Raw genomic sequence first — 17,795 nt, forward strand, 5'->3', positions numbered from 1 at the left:
GGTGTCCCCAGATGCTGGCTATCTGCTTCTGACGTCAGACGTGACAAGTCCCACAGACAGTTCTTTTCTGATGGGCCACTGCCACTGCCATTCAAACGCCCCCACCCTGGCAAGGGGCTGCCTCCTCATAGTAGGGACGGAGGGGCTTATTATTAGTCTGAGGGACCCCTGGGCCAGAGGGCAGGCCTGTCACTTTTACACACATGGAAGGTACTTTCCTTGGAACGAATGTAAGTCTGCTACTTTAAACCTTTAAGCCCTTTCCTCAAAAGCAGCAAACTCAACATCGACCGTTATATCTTCTCAAAAGAAACACTTTCTCATAATCCAGGCACTGGTCAACTTTTCTGCAAAGGCCCCAAGAGGGAAGAGTTAGGTTTTGCAGGCCATACAGCGTCTGTTGCAATGACTCAAATCTACTTTGGTATATAAACAAACGGGTGCACCCATGTTTCAGTGAAACTTTATTTCTAGACTCTGAAATTTACATTTGATACAATTTTCATACATCACAAACTATTCTTCTTCCGATTTTTTTTTTTTTTTTAACCATTCAAAAAGTAAAAGCCCGGGCACCTGGTGGCTCTGTTGCTTAAGCAACAGCCCTCGGCTCAGATCATGATCCCGGAGTCCCAGGATCGAGCCCCGCACCAAGCTCCTTGCTCCGAGGGGAGTCTGCTTCTCCCTCTGACTTTCTCCCCTCTCATGTTCTCTCTCTCTCTCTCAAACAAACAAACAAACAAATAAATATCTCACGAACTGTATAAATATAAACACGAGGGCTAGATTTGGGTCCCTAGCCCCAGAAATTAAACTCATTACTCTGGGATACCCAGTTCCCTATAATTTACAGTTTAATCATCAGGCAGAATAATTGTCCAGGTGTCTCCTGGCCCAATGCAGTGTGTTTCCAGCATCTACGCCAGCAGCCAAAGGTGCTCTCTGCTTTGTCAACTATACACCTTCTTTAAATCTCAACTCGATACCTCTCTTTTTAACTTTATGAGGATTCTGTAGGTTGTTTTCCATAATTTTTACACCAATTTATAATTCTACCCAAATGCAAAAGGATTCCCTTTCCTCCACATTCTCACCAACACCTATTGTTTCTTGTGCTGTTGATTTTAGCCATCAGTCTGTACTTCTGATGTGCGGTCCCCTGAGTGAGCATCTTTATATGTACCTTTGGCCATTTGCATGTCTTTTTTTAAAACTATTTTTTTTAACATATAATGTATTATTTGCCCCAGGGGTACAGGTCTGTGATTTATCAGTCTTACACAACTCACAGCACTCACCATAGCACATACCCTCCCCAATGTCCATCACCCATTCACCCCATCCCTCCCACCCCCCAACCCCCCAGCAACCCTCAATTTGTTTCCTGAGATCAAGAGTCTCTTATGATTTGTCTCCATCCTGATCCCATCTTGCTTCATTTCATTTGCATATCTTTTTAGGGGAGATGTTTATTCCGTTCCTCTGCCCATTTTTAAACCATGTTATTTGGTTTTTTTGCTATTGACTTGAGTTCCTTATGTACTTCGGGTATCAATCCCTGTTCAGATTTTTGATTTGCAATACTTCCTCCCATCTGTAAGTGATAATTTCCTTTTGTTAGTGATTTCCTTTGCTGTGTAGAAGCTTTTGATTTTAATGTAGCCCGACTTGTTTAATTTTGCTTTTGTGGCCTTTTGGAGTCAAAAAACAAAAACAAAACAAAAAAACAAAACAAAAAAAAACAAAACAAAAAAACAGATTGCCCAGAAAAAGAACAGAGACCAAAAGGAGCTTTCTCCCTATGTTTTCTTCTAGGAGCTTTATGATTTCAGATCTTACATTTAAGTGTTTAATCCATATTGAGTTGATTCTTGTGGATGGTATAAGATAAGAGTCCAACTGCTTTCTTTTGCATGAGTCTATTTTTTAACCTTAAAAAAAGAAGGAAATCCTGCCATTTGCAACAACATGGATAGAACTGGAGAACATTGCGCTAAGCAAAATAAGCCAAACATGGAAAGTCGAATACTGTACAATCTCATTTACATGTGGAATCTAAAATAATCAAACTCATAGAAGTGGGAAGTAAAATGGTGGTTGCCGGGGTTGGGAGGGGAGAAATGGAGAGATCATAATCAAAGGGTATAAAGTTTTACTGATGCAAGATAAACAGGTTCTGGAGCTGTACTGTATAACATCATGCCTATAGCTAACAATGTAATATACTGTATATTTAAAATTTGCTAAGAAGATAGACATTACGTCAAGTGCTCTTACCACAGACAAACACACAAACACACACACGCACACAAGAATCATAACAAAGGGGACAGGAGGAAACTTTGGGAGGTTATATACATGTCTAATATCTAGATGGTGCTGATGGTTTCACAGATATATGCTTATCACCAAATTCATCGAGTTCTATATATTAAACATGTACAGCTTTTTATATGTCAATTATACCTCAATAAAGTGGTTTCTTAAAACTCAATTTGACTTTAAATCTTTGGAAAACCCTTTAAGACACTTAATTGGAATAAAATTATGCTTTCTCATAAGTTCCTGTGTTTCTTGGCACTTATAATTTGTGTTTATATCTTTTTTGTATGCTCATGTAATTATCATCCACCTCTCTTAAAAGACTATAAACGTCAAGAGATCAGAAACCAAGTCTCTTTCAATATCCATTGTATCCTAAGCTCTAGCAGAGTGCCTGGCACCTAGCAGGGACTCCATAAATATTTAATGAATGAATGAAATCTGGTTTCTTTTTGTCTATTTCTGTTCCTGCTCTGAAAAGAAGCAAATCTTTTAAAAGAATGGCACTTTAAAAATCAGACTAACCATCATGGAGTCAATGGGAGAATTTCTTGCTTAGGTCCTAATATAGAGGGAGCCAGCTGGATCTGAACTCAGAACTCAAATGGGGGGAAAGAGTATGAGTAATAGCAGACCATAACCTCCACATTCTGCAAGCTTCACCTCTAGTAATTAGGCCCTTGTTGCTCAGCATTCCCCTTATTCCATATGGCTTACTGCAATGGTAATTATGTATTTATTTGGCGATCATTTGATTATTGTCTTTAGTCATGGAGGCACTATGTACACTCTATCTAAAAATTGTCAAAATAAGGAGACTTTTAAGACAAACACAGAACTAGGAAATGGATAGTGATAAAAATTGATAAATAGGAAATTGATAAAAAGATAAATGAGCTGAAAAGTGAATCCATTAGGCACGTCTATTTGTAGCACAGGTTTTGGCTATCTTTATTTTTCAGATATTAATTTTGCCTTGTTCTTGCATTACCAGATTGATACGATGGTGCCTGGGGCTCTGAGAGGGGTTTGGAATATGTTTAACCTATTGTTTAAGTGTGAAGTCAGTACAAGGCTGAGGGTTTATCATTCATTCAACAAATATTTATTGAGAAATGCAGGATTACAAAAGTACAGATCTTGCCTCAAAGAAACACAATGTGGAACGTGCGTACCGACTTCCCTTGCCCATTCCTACCCCATCCTTGGTTTGCTCTTGACTCCGCAAATTAGCATTCGGTTTAGGTCAACTCTGGGTTAATCCAAGGTGCCCGTGACCAACAAAGAACTTTCCACTGGTTTTCGGCCATTCACTGTGCCTAAGATGTTAGCATGAGTGACGGGAACGTTGTTGTCTTGGATCACCCCACAGCCTGAGGCTCCCCTTTCTCTGTCCCCTTGTGGAATGAGATCTGACTCCAGCTCTGGGTGGGGAACCCCTGCCATGAGGAAAGGATGTCTGAAGGACACCGCACTGCAGGTCAGAAAACTTGGTTTCATCTTGGCTCAGCCACAAACTCACTACATGCCTTAGGCAAATTGCTTTTCTCCCTCTGGACCTTCATCTCCTATAAGAAAAAGAAAATGACAAACCGGGTAATGATATTGAAGGTCTTTTTCAGGCTTGCATTCTCACTCTCTACCCATCATTGTATGTCTAGAGTTGAAGTGCCCCCCAAAACACTAAGATCCATGGTTTTTAGCTTAATAACCACCTGGTTTTGTTAAACTTAATTTTTTGATGTTTCCAAAGAAAACCAAGTTCAACCATTTGTCAGTTGTCTGGCTGAAAACAGATGAAGGTGAATAGGCCCTATGGTGTGAATTCTTTCAGCAAGGAGAGGGCTTCCCCCTGGTATTGAGAATCCTTTGGGGGACTCCTTTTGGATGAACCCCAATCCAACAACAGGCAGAGGGAAAGGGCTTTGATAGTTCAGAACAGTTAACATTTATTGAGCATCTGTTAGATGCCAGGCACTGTCCTAATTGCTTTGCACGTATTACCCCATTTAATCCTCTCTGCAATAGTATGTCATTCAAACAGAAAATTAAAAGAGCTCCCTTCCAACAGGCTGGCAAGGAGCAGGATGCTTAGCATCAGGATGAAAGTGTTAAGGGAGCAATTAAGAATGCATTTTTATGAGTGCATGGCTCTGCACGGAAATGCTGGTGTTTCTTTTATCCGCCAAACGTTTTCTAAGCAGTCTTCCCGGTCCATAAGAAGGCCACTAGCCGTTCCATGTCACGGCAGCTTAAAGCCCATGGTTCATTATAAAAGCTGATGGAGAGGATTGAGATGGGCCCTAGGAAAGAGGGAAAGGCCTGAACAAGTAGGTAGAAAGGGAGGTGTGTTTGGTCTAGGTTTATTAGCCCAGGGATGGTTCCTGTCATTATAAATGCGTGAGTAGCTTGGAAGGGCAAGCTCGGGAAAATTAATAGAAGGATTTTATTCTAATGATGAAGTCACTGGTCTTGTTTGCAGGAGACTCAGAAGCCAGCTTATGAGTGGCTGGAAGTGACAGCTCAAAGCAAATGCAGGAAGTGCTAGAGACAACAAAGGTTCCGGAAAAGATAAGAGGTAAGGCTCACTGTGGAGAGCAGTGGAGGGTGCTTTAGGGTGAGGAGGGAAAGGGGCAGGAAGGGAGCAGGTGGTGCAGGGAGGGAGGGGGAAGGGAGAGGGGAGAGGGAAGGAGCAGCCAGCACTCTCCTTAGCTATTCTGCCAGGCCTTCCAGTTTCCTCAAGATCACTATTTCTCATCTTCTCAAAAAAAAAAAAAAAAATTTCAATGCCATTTTATTCTAAACACTGGCTTTATCATAGAATAAAATGGATTTAAGCTTGTTTTAATTCTATCACAGTATCGAAACACTTTCTCTTTCCCTCAGTTTTTTCTACCCCATTAAAAAGCAGAACCCAGTTGTTCACGGCAGCCCATCCCTGATTCCTTTGGCTCAGGTCATGATCACGAGGTCCTGGGATCAAGCCCTGCATTGAGCCCCACCCCACATGGAGCCCTGCATCAGGATCCCTGCTCCGCAGGGAGTCTGCTCTCCCTCTCCCTCGATACTACCCCCCACTCATGTTCTCTTTCCCTCTCAAATAAATAAATAAATAAAATCTTAAAAAACAAAACAAACAATGTATTACGCAGAGAAATGACACAAGAAGTCCTGACATGCCTACTTGCAAAATACTCTTCAAGCACATCCACATCTCCCTGCCTCACTACCATCATCCTTGTCTAAAGCACTATAGTTTCTTGTTGAAACTTGAAAACCTTCTTGAAAACCTCGTATCTGGCTTCTGCCGTTTGTTACTTACCCTCTCAAGGCTGCTCTGTAGGCAGCAAGCACAGTGCTCACTGAAATGTATTAGCAGCTCGACCCTGCTTATAATGCGTCTGTGACTTCCCGCTGCACTTTGAACGAAACCTAAATTCCTCTCCACCTCAGGGATGCCTTTTCCTCCCATTCAACTCTGCCACAACCACACAAGCCTTCTCTCCATCCCTCAGACTCTGGCCTCTTTCTGCCTTAGGCTTATTGTCCCTGCCCATCCCAACTATCCCTCCATTCCTCTCCATCAGAGCACCTGGCTCCTTCCTGCATGCCCCCTGGGCAGTTTGTGAGGTTGTGTATCTATTCATCTGTTCACTTGTGAAGTCGTCTGTTTCTCCTGCCAGACCGTGAACTGCACCAGACAACGATGGACTCCTCTGGGTTTCTTGGTCATGGTTCACTGGTGCATTGTTGTTGGCGCTGAGCAAAAAAATGACTTATGGAGTAAAAGAAAGAGAGAGGGTCCTAGACAGATCCAGACCATGGAGGGACATGAATCCATGTCTGTTACAGAATACCATAGACCAGAGAGCTTAAACAACAAACGTCTGTTTCTCATGGTTCTGGAGGCTGGGGAGTCCAAGGTCAAGGTGCTGGCAGCCCTGGTAGCTGGTGAGCGTCATCTTCTTAGTTTGCAGACTACCATCTCCTCATTGATCCTCACGTGGCTGAGAGAAAAATCATTTTTCTCGTATCTGTCCATATAAGGGCACAAATCCCCTTCATCATGGCCTCACCCTCACGACCGAACTACCTCCCATAGGCCCCATCTCCTAATACCATCACGTCGGGGGTGAGCATTGCCACATACGAATTTTAGGGGACCATCAACATTTAGTCGGTGAGGATACACACATGAATTGTATTACTAGGATGGAGGAAGTCAGCTTCGTAGGTAACAAAGAACTGTCATTTTATAAACTATTTTAAACATTCTCCTAAAGGAAAGAAAAGGCAGCAGGTGTAATGTGAATACTTGAAGAAGCGACATTCCTTTACATTATTAAATGATATTTTTAGTATATTCATTTCTCCTCTAATTGTTGCCGTATTTACTTCAGTTTCCATGGGAACGTAGAGAGGGACTTCCCTCTTCTCCCCACCCCTCTGGGTTTTACCAAAAGAAAATGGACCATGAGGGGGTTTTTAAGAGCTGTTTCAAAATTCAAAATCAGGTGGTTGAGGGACAACAAACACTTGTTGGGACCTGCTCAACACCAGATGCCGTGCTAGGCGTTGAGGAAGAGGAGGTGAATCAAATCTAGTGCTTACCAGGTAGGAGAGAGGACCACTAAAGGAATCCTTTGAATACAACATAGTGTGATGTGAAAGACTTTGAGAAAGGTGTTATGCATCTAAAGAGAGAGGTCAAGGCAGCTTTTGGAGAGACAATGCCTAAATTGTATTTGAAAATTGTCCTGGAGTTAGCCCCAAAAGGCATGAGAGGAAAGAGTGGGAAGAAATCTCTCATCAGTTGCCAATTATTTTCCTCTTTCCATTCAAAAGTATTAAGAGTGGTTGTAACACACAAGGAAAAAATGAGAAAGAAAACCTCAGAAAAGTGAAACATATGGTTTGCCCATTGCTTATGTCCATGTGCAATGGATGGACGTGGGTCAAGCTAAAGAAAATTCCGGACTACATAAGAAAAGGAAATTCCTAACTCTTTGTGGTCTTGGGTTTCCCAGACAAGAGGAGTCAAACTGCCAATTTTAGGATGTGTTCAATAATCTCATATGAGAAAGTACCTTAGAGTAGGTATGGAGTTAGAGAAGGCGTGTATCATTCTGAAATGATGAGATTGAAATGAAATGAAATGGTCAGGCCCTCAGTAACCAGTAGGAGGAATGCTGAGAATGCCGCCGCCCACCTGGTTGGTCTAGGGCTGGTGTTGCATCAAAGCATGACCAGCCATCTACAACCATTCAAAAATACACCAAATCTTTGTAGATATGTCTCAACAACATGAATGAGAAACGTAGTCCCTAGGGACCTTCTAGCTCCCCCTTTTCTTGCTTCCTCCCTGCCACTTCTCAAACTGCATATGCTCCCTGTCCTCATTCCTTAAATCCTTATGTCCTTTTTGTTACCCTCACCCATGTTATTTCCTCTTGATCCTGCACCCTCTTATCCCAGGAATGATAGGGCTGATCTCCCTTCTAGGGGGAGGGTCCTCAAAAGCTAATTGTTTTCATTTTGTCACATGCTCATTAATAGAACCAGCAAAACTCAAGTTCTACTATAGACACAGAATCCTAAATGTGAGAAGGAAATTGGGGATCTTAGCGCAATACTCTCACTTTACAGATGAGGAATTTGAGGTACATAGAGGGAAGGCTAGAGGAGCTTCTTGGGGCCAGGAACCATCTGATAGGTGAGGCCATATGTTCATATTTTAATAGCTAAACTCCCTCGAATGAGGCTCAAAACTTAATTTCCCTCCACTGAATTTCTGTCCCCAAAAGATTCTATTGTGTCTCAGTGCCATCACAATGCTACCTTCGAGATTCTCCTCATGAAGTCAGAATACATGTTTTCTTTTCTATTTTTAAGTTTGAAAATGGTAACCACATTTTTAAGAATTACCTTCCTTCTTAACATTTTTATTAATTCTTTTCCCCAACTATCCAAAATAATTAAATGCATAATATGGAGCAAAATGTATAGAATCATCCAAATGTTTGTTCTTGGTTATGATCTGCCAAATTAAAAGCTTGCCTTTTGCAAAGTAACATCTGCAGGGAGAGAGGGTAGAAGAAACAGCAATAATTACAAGATGCCCGGCAGTGAGGCTAGAGGTTTGCATGCCTTTACGCTCCTGTAAAGGAGGTACCTCGGTTTTCATTTCACAGGTGAGCCAGAGTTTAGAGAGGCTCGGTTCCAGGTCAGATGGTGGAGCCAGTACCGAGGCTCAGGTATGATCTAATTAATGTCTGAGCTCTTCATCTTTCCATTTTGCTCATCCGAAGACGAAATACATTGATTCAAAGGTGGAATCATTTCATATCCTCATTCTCACCGTCTAGATGCCATAGATGGGTACAACAAAAAGAGGCAGTTTCCACTGTGTGTAGAGCCCTGAAAAGGATTTAATAGTGGAGTCTTTCCTATGGGCTGTGACAAGGCTCATTAGACAGGCTGGCTGGGGTAGATCAACCGAAGTGCCACAGGGGACAGTTTCAATATTTTAACAATTCCTGCCCTGCAATTCTCTCTGCTGTTTCTCCCTTTCGTCTAGCATGTGTCTGCTCAGAATCTTTTTGGATTCTTGGGTCAATCGCTAAGCCAATCCTTCCCTAGGTGGTCTCATGGCCCAGACACATACAAACACACACACACACACACCACGATTTGCCTCTTTTGCGTCGCAATTCATTGTCCACGTCTTTCTGGTTCAAGTATTAACATCAAACTATCTTTACATACATTTCATCATCCTTGCAACTCTGCTTGTCCATTAACTTTTCATTATTGTTATGATAAATAAAACAACAGGCACTATGAAGTCACCGGGCTTTAATCAGGATCCCAAGCGTAATGTAATTTCTCTTGCTCTCTCATAAGCCTGTGGAGAAATCCACATGGTGCTAGCAATCATTCATTCAAGGGAATGTATTTTCCTGTAACTCCTTTGTGGACATACTGGCTCCACCCAGTGAAGGGTTCCCTAAGAAAGACTGCAGGCTTGATGGTGACCTTCCATGGTCCTGGTGTTAACAATGCAAGTAGCTCTTTCATTTCCATTTCCAATTTCTCACCCAAGGTCTTAATGTTTCACTTTTCAGTGCTTTGGAGACATTGCTTTTTAGACAGCTTTCAGCCAAAACAAATTAAGGTGTTTTTTTTTTAAAAAAGACTTTATTTATTTATTTATTTGACAGAGAGAGAGGGAGAGAGAGAGAGAGTACAAGCAGGGGGAGCAGCAGGCAGAGGGAGAAGCAGGCTCCCTGCAGAGCAGGGAGCTGGATGGGGGCCTTGACCCCAGGATCCCAGGATCACGACCCGAGCCCAAGGCAGATGTTTAACCGAATGAGCCACCCAGGTGCCCCTCAAATTAAGTTTAAAACTCAACTCACTGTTATTCTAGAACTATGTTCAATGTGGCAGTCAGTAGCCACATGGAGTACATGAGATGCAGCTAGTTTGAACCGAGATGGTCCTTGAGTATAACACTTCACCTTCAAAGACTGAGTACGAGAGGGCAAAATAGCTCATTGATGATTTTTATGTTGATTACATGCTGAAATCATAATATTTTGTAGGCAATAATTAAATAAAACATAATTAAAATGAATTTCACCTGTTTTTAATTTTTAAAAATATGGTTACTAGAAAATTTAAAATTATGTATGTGACTTGGATATTTCTATTGGACAGTGTGGTGTTAAAAGATCAAATCTGGCATAGCGGGGACTGTCTAACCCTGATCCTTTTTTTTAATGAGTGAAGAATGATAATAATAGCTCATTATTGAGTCAGTTTTGCACACCTGATATGTGGGCTGGAACTTACATGTATTATCTCCTCCAGTCTTTACTGCAATCGTATGTGGTAGGTACCATGGTTGTGCCCATTTTTGAGCTGAAATCTACGGAGAGGAAGTAGCTTGTCCAGCATCATATAGCTTATGACTTGGATGTTATGCATAGCTTTAATTTCTGCGAATGATAGAACACACGTATTTCCCAAGATATAGATGCCATGTGTGTATCTCTACGGGCTCTCTTTTACTCAGTCTGCCTTTCCCTGGTAGCCATTGTGCTATGGACTTCTCCCCAGCTATCTTTGCCTCGAATTTCTGGTCTCATTTTCTCTTTAAAAAAAAAACAAAAACATAAAACCAATTTAAAAGAAACAGTCATTCCCTTGGAGCAGGAACTTCTATAATTACTGCACAATCTATTTTCTCAACTAACAAAGGCGAGGGGAAGTGGCAAAATGAGAAGCCTGTGATGGAAGGTGAATTTCCATTGTGCCATAGTCACATGCTCTCATGGGGACACACGCGCCCACATGCGGGCACACACGTTGCAAATCCCTCTTCCCAGAATCTGTTGATGTATTTTTTTAATCCGCTATGTCATTTGCAAATACCTTCTCCCATTCTGTAGGTTGCCTTTCAGTTTTGTGGATAGTTTCCTTTGCTGTACAGAAGCTTTTTATTTTGATGTAGTCCCAATAGTTTATTTCTGCTTTTGTTTCCCCTGCCTCGGGAGACCTACCTAGAAAGAGTTCGCTATGGCCCCTGTTGAAGAAGTTAGTGCCTGTGTTCTCTTCTAGCGTTTGTATGGTTTTAGGTCTCACATTTAGGTCTTTAATCCATTTTGAATTTATCTTTGTGTCTGGTGTAAGGAAGTGGTTCAGTTTCATTCTTTTGCATATTGTTGCCCTGTTTTGCCAACACCATTTGTTGAAGAGACCGTCTTTTTCCCATTGGATTTTCGTCCTTGCTTTTCCGAAGATTAATTGACCATATAATTGTGGGTTTGTTTCTGGATTTTCTATTCTGTTCCATTGCCATATTTTTTTGTGCTAGAACCATACTGTTTTGATCACTACAGCTTTGTAATGTAACTTGAAGTCCAGAATTATGAAGCCTCCAGCTTTGCTTTTCTTTTTCAAGATTGCTTTGGCTATTCGGGGTCTTTTGTGGTCCCATATACATTTTAAGATTGTTTGGGAATTTGTTGATATTTGCAGTGCAGTTACACCTTAGACTTGGTCTCCAAGTTAATTTAAAGGAGAAAATACTATCCGGGCAAACATTACAGAGTCAATTTCCTTATAAAGGGCTGCATTGGAAAGCATCATGTCATCTCAGAACAAACCCCACTCGGCTGATTTCTTCTCCAGCTTAGAATGGATTGTTGGTCCTGTAGCTGAATGCCACATGGTGCTGCTTGTTTGTATGTAGGCAACAGGTTATATGAAAAGCACATCATTTTAGACACTAGAACGACGCACAGCACAGTAAGATGCTCATTTCAGGAGACGTCCATGAAAACTGAGAGCAAACGAGAGCAATGAAATTCACTCCACCCATCTGTTACCTCTAGGACACAGAGTCATTTTATGGAATGGAGGGTAGAATTGCTGTTGTGTATCTAAGTCATTGTTTTTCTATTTTTTTTTTGACAAGTATATAAAATTGATTTTGTGCAAGTTAAGTAAACATGCATATTACCTCTCAGCTTCTCTGGTAAGTAATATTGGCCTCTTATGGGTCTATCATGAATGAAGGTCCTCAAAGAGGAGATTTTGTGGATAAAGGATGGGAAGTATTTATCTTTAGTGGGCTGGAAGAATTCATGAGTTCCTTCATTATTCTTAGCAGAATGCCCTCTCTGTGCCAGATGCTGTCCCAGGTGCTGAGGATATAGAGGTAAATTAAGAGCCCACCCTGCTCTTACTGGCTCAGAAATTTCAGAGGCTTTATGCTTAAAAAACAAAAACAAAAACAAAAAAACAAAAAACAAAAAGCAGTGCTCAACAGCACTGTAGGTAATGTTCTTAACCTGTCAGATCATAGTTTTTATCTTATTGTCATTATTATCGTTGCCATTATCATTAGAAAAAGAAGGAGGCAGAGGCTAGGAGGACAGGAAATGTTGGGAAAAGGTTCTAGGACCCCTGATGAGTCCTAGAGCAGAGAGCAGTGTTGCAAAGTGGAAAGATGTTTGAGCTTTGGAGAAGGTGTGACACAGATATTGTGAAGACCCAAGTGAAAAAAAACTTAGACTGCAAATTGCAGCTCTTTGCCTATTAAAGCATTTCTGTTTTAAACTGTGTTGGACAAATGCAGACAGGAGAACTCATCTGTTAATGAACTAGTGTCGATCTTATACTGGAATCCTGCTCTTTTGGTAATTTTGCTGTGTAACTTTCCAAAGTTTGAAAACATCGACTTTGCCCAATTATCTCATTTTTTTAGGCTATAAAATGAAGCGTAGAGAAGGGTCATTGAATTTCCAGGTTATTCGTTCAGTAAGTGTTCACCTTTTTTAAAAAAAAAAAAATCTTTTGCTTCATGTTCTCCCTAAGATCATGACAGTTTTCTTTGTTTTAAAAAGCTAATCACTAACCCACTTCAAAGGTGCCTCTTTGCCTTTGTGCTCTTAATCTAGAGTTTATGATATTTCTTGGTGCCAACATGAGACACTATCTGCATCAACTTTGTACCTTTTTCTGTTTTCTCTCCTTCAGGTACTTTATGACCCAGACTGCCTTTTGGATCAGAAAGATATCGAAAGCTATAAAACACAAAGCCAGGCTTTGTTATCACGAGAGTGTTCGGAAGGACAGCAGCCCTGAGTATGTGCTGTCCTGTGCTCATCATATGATCCTCTGTTCTCTGACTCTACATCCCCAGTCCGTCTCTGGGTAGAGGATGGAAGAGGCCAGAGTCAAAGCTGGCTGCCGGGGCTAGCTGCCCATCTGAGTAACTGAGTAACTGAGTAACAGTAACTGAGCTGAGTTACTGTGTTGCCATGGGCACACCTGTTAAGGTGTGTGGGGGACTTTCTCCATTTCAGCAAGTTTGTTTCAGGCCACACATGCTGCTCTGAGCCCTGAGAAGTGTGACTCTCACAGGACCGTGAGGACAGCCCAGTTGGCCTTTGGAGCCAGGCTGCCTCATTTCCCATGGCTCTGAGTCCGCCTGTGGCCACATCCCCGGCTCCAGTCTCCCTCAGCATGCCAGATGCCAGCTGGTGTTCCCAAAGAGCTATGGTATCAGTGCCTAGCACTCTTTTCAATTAAAGAATATTTTTAAAACATTTGAAAGGAAGTGTATTGCTTTTTTCTGATTATTAAGGAGGCACACTGCATGCAGAAAATTTGAACAACACTTAAAGGTGTAACTCAAAAAACAAGTAGGAGCTATGATTCTGCTATCCAGAGACAACCATGGCTATTTTATGAAATTCTTCATAGTGTTTTAATCCTGTACCATAGTCACTTCTACAGTTAGAATGCTCTTAAACATACTATCAGGCATTCAACTTTTTTTCTCTTAACAATATTTTGTGAATATTTTCACATATCATTTAATGGTCCATGCAACCTTTTTCTGATATGTGTGTGTGTGTGTGTGTGTGTGTGTGTACATATACGCACAATGCTTTCTAGTAATTTCTTCCATAATTTAAAACTTCCCTTAGATAGAGAACCATGCAGGGTTCCTGTGTAACATCAATCCTCTTTATATTTTGATGTTTTACTCCTTATTCTGGGCTTCTCCAGGCCTCATTGCATTGTCTTCATGTTTCATTTTTTACACCAAAGCTTAGAAAAGTGAAATAATGAAGTACTTATAGGAAAAATGATAGTCACCCCTCTATCTTTTTACCACCAAAAAGTCGGTTGTCTTCCAAGAAGATAATTCTTTTTTTTTTTTTTTTCAAGTTCATCTATCAGGACTGTTTAAATTTGCACATCACAGGAAAAAAAAAAAAACCAGCTATATTGGTTAGGACTAGCTTTACTAAATATAATGGAAGATACATAATTCAGACACTTTACCATTTCTTTTCTCAGGGAAAAGGAGCTTGAAGATAGGCAGTCAGTCTTTGCTATGTAAGCTCCACATTTTAGGGACTCACGCTTTGCTAGTTTTCTGCTTCCTCTTGGCTTCTATCTTCATGGTTCCAAGATGCCTATTGCTGCTCCTCACTCCACAGGAAGGTATAAGGAGCAAAAGAAATATGGCATGCCCCTGGCATATCAAGAAGGTTGAAGGCATTTTCCCAAAAGTTCCCTATAGCACATCTCTTTAAATTTCATTGGCCAGAGCTCAGCTGTGTGCTGGGAGGTTGGGAATGTAGTTAGTTATTTGGAATCAGTGAACTATTGAATAAAACTAAGGTTTTGTCATTCACAGATCTAGATGAAGAATATTGGGCAGGCCCTTAAAAAAATATTTTGCTTTACATACCTGAATAGTTCAAGGGTTATCTATGGCTTCAGGTATAGTTTGATCCAGCAGATGATAACATCATCTGGACTTTTGTTCCATTTCTCAGAGATTCTCACTCAACCTTTTCATGCACTGTTCTACCCCCAGACTGGGTGTCCCTACAATGGCAGAGATGGCTGTGAAATTTCATGTGATTGTATCCTTATATCTCACTGTACAGAAAGGGTGGGAGATGTACTTTTCTGAGACTGCTTAGAGAAAAGCAAAAACAGTTTCTTCCCAGATTACCAGCAAAGTCTCTCTGGGTATATCATTGGCCCAGATTGGACCATTTGCTCATGCCTGGATCGATCATTATGAAAACAACACTTAAATCATTATGACATTATAAATATTGTCCCGGAAGACCCAAATGACATGCTCAGTTACACTACCTTTCTAAGTGGTCAAAGACACACGTCTGTGTCTTTCAAGTTCCTATCTTTAAAGCACCATCAAACACCTTTACCATTTCTGTAAGTTTCCTAGGCTCCGATTTGAACTAATTTGCATCTTTTTCTTTGTGTTCAGAAGTCTCTTCCTTGCTCAGCCAGGCCAAATTAGACCACATACTCCCAACATCAACCATCTTACATCCGAGAGGTAGATCTGGAGCTCAGAAAAGAATTCTGGGCTGACATGCAAAACCGGGGACTTGTTAGCTTACAAAGGATAATTAAAGCAAGACTTGTGGAAGAAAGAGTCTGGGGGCCTGTAGAGAGTGAAAGAAGAGGAAGGGCTGTGACATTTAAGTGTTCGCCGGAGAAGGAGCTGGCACCAGAGACTGAGCTTTCAAATCTCAGCATCAGAGAATCATTGAGCTGGGGGAGTGGCAGAGGTGATGTTGAACCTCGCACCTGGAGCAAGGGTTCTTGCTTCAGCGTTCCTGGCAGATGGTAGCCAGCCAGTGCTTTGGTACCTCCAGTGCTAGACGGCTCCAAATGTGGAGACAGTCTTACACCCGCTGAATTGTTTCTGTCTAATATCCTGGACCCTGTTCCGCTTCCTCATGCCTCAGAAATCTGGCCCGCTTTATGGTTTCCCTCTGCATAACTGCTCTTAACATTGTAGGAGGTAGTGAAGCCCCAATACATATAATGTCATCAACCGTTCATGTTGTTTATACCTTATTGTTGTTACCGTTATGATTTCTGTTCCACGGCTGCTCACAGCAAAGCCTTCGAAGTCGGAGAGCCTGAATTCCAGTCTTGGCCCCGTCACTTTTTAACCATGTCATGTTCCATCAATACCATGTTCCTAAACCTCTCTCAGCACAGTGATTAGCAAATAGTATGCGCTCCATAAATATTTGTTATGTAATAATAAAATAATGACCACAACAGTAATAAATGCCATGAGCTCCATTTGCCATGTATGCCCGATTAACTTGCCCAATATATTGAAATTATCTCTGTCCAGCCCCATCTCCTCTAGCTGGCTCTGAGGGCTTTAAAGAGAGGGATCTATCTTCTTATTTTTCATATCCCCATGGTGGAGCCTGGGGTCTGCCACATGGAAAACTAGTACATCTTTTGCAGGACAGACATTTGTCAATTCCTTAGTACCCAGGTTGCCGTCTTTAAACATGAAATGCTAGTTCAAACCAACCACTAAGCAACCTATTGTAAGGGCTCCTTATTCTCTGCAGGAGACCCCAAAGGAATACCACACACGCACCCCCAACCCAAACATGTCAGCCATACTCACTTGTCCCTGTCTGCTCTGACCCCCTGCGTCACAAAGATGCTGTCATGAGACCACCAATGCCCATGCTGAATGACCTGCCTCTCCAAGTGCCAGGACATGGCCTTCTCCCCAGGTCTGAGCCCAGCTTTATTAGTTGGGCCCTGAACATACAGTCTTGACTTGTGCTCAGCTTCTCACAAATCTTTCCTGAATGTCCCCACTGGTTTTTGCTTTTGACTCTTTCTGTCTACAGCTCAAACCAGTCCAAGGAATCTGGTGGGGTGAGAAGCCATTCCACAGCTGCCCACTTTCCTTCTTGCGGCCACTTCTGCCCTCTTTCGAGCTTCGTCTCTTAGTGACAGGACAAAAGCTTCCAAGTTTCTGCACGGGACAAACTGGTACAGGGTGGGGGAGGGGCGGGGATGGGTAGTGGGGAGGAGGACTAGACTTGTTCATATTAGCCAAAGCTGGTAAAACATGTCCCATTAAATTTACCCTAAGGGCACCTGGGTGGCTCGGTTGGTTACACATCTGCCTTTGGCTCAGATCATGATTCCAGAGTCCTGGGATCGAGTCCTGCCTGCATCAGACTCTGCTTAGCAGGGAGCCTGCTTCTCCCTCTCCCTCTGCCTGTCTCTCTCTCTCATGAATAAATAAATAAAATCTTTTAAAAGAATTAATTTATCCTAAAATACCCCTACCTATGTTAAAACTCAGTGTTGCCATATCCTAAATGTGGTGGTGGTCATATAATTCTATACATTTGCCCAGACTTACAGAACTCCACTAAACAAAACAAAACAAAAACAAAACAAAACTCCACACTAAACAAAACAAGACAAAACAAAACAAAAAACAAACCAGTGAATTTTACTATCTATAAATTAAGAAATAATTTGTAAACTTTCAGTCGTGCCAGAGTTTTGCCCGGCAGGTCACACTCATGCTGTCTGTCTCCCTGATCCAGTTGTCCTCGGACCCTTTATTTTTTCACTTTCCTTCTGGATAGACTAAATATTCATTTACTTGATTTTTATTGATAATAAAACACGAATTCGTTAATGGCCTTTTCAAATGTAAATAAATTAAACCCAACAATATCAGGAAGACTAGAGGACAAAGAACAGCTAAACACAAAAAAGGGCCAGAGCCTCTTATCAGGACGCGATAACTCTGCTGGGTCACTCTTTATCCGCCTCTATTCTCCGCTGCTTCAGGCGTTGGCTTTTCAGTGTTCAAACAGCTGGTTCATAAAGACTTTGCCAGTGCTCGCTTCGGCAGCACATATACATAAAGACTTTGCCACATAGCAAGTTATTAAGAACACTCTATCTTGAATTTATGTGGTCTCATATTCTCTTGCCTAATCCTGTTAATTCCCTTTAGACTAGACTGACTTCCGGGCACCTCTTTCCAGGTGAGAGGCAGCCGGAGGCTTTTCTCCTCCTTCCATGGCTCCTCTCCCACCGTTTAGTTTCTGATATAGGAAGTCAGT

Source organism: Martes martes (assembly GCF_963455335.1).
Source record: "Martes martes genome assembly, chromosome: 5".
NCBI classification, from domain to species: domain Eukaryota; kingdom Metazoa; phylum Chordata; class Mammalia; order Carnivora; family Mustelidae; genus Martes; species Martes martes.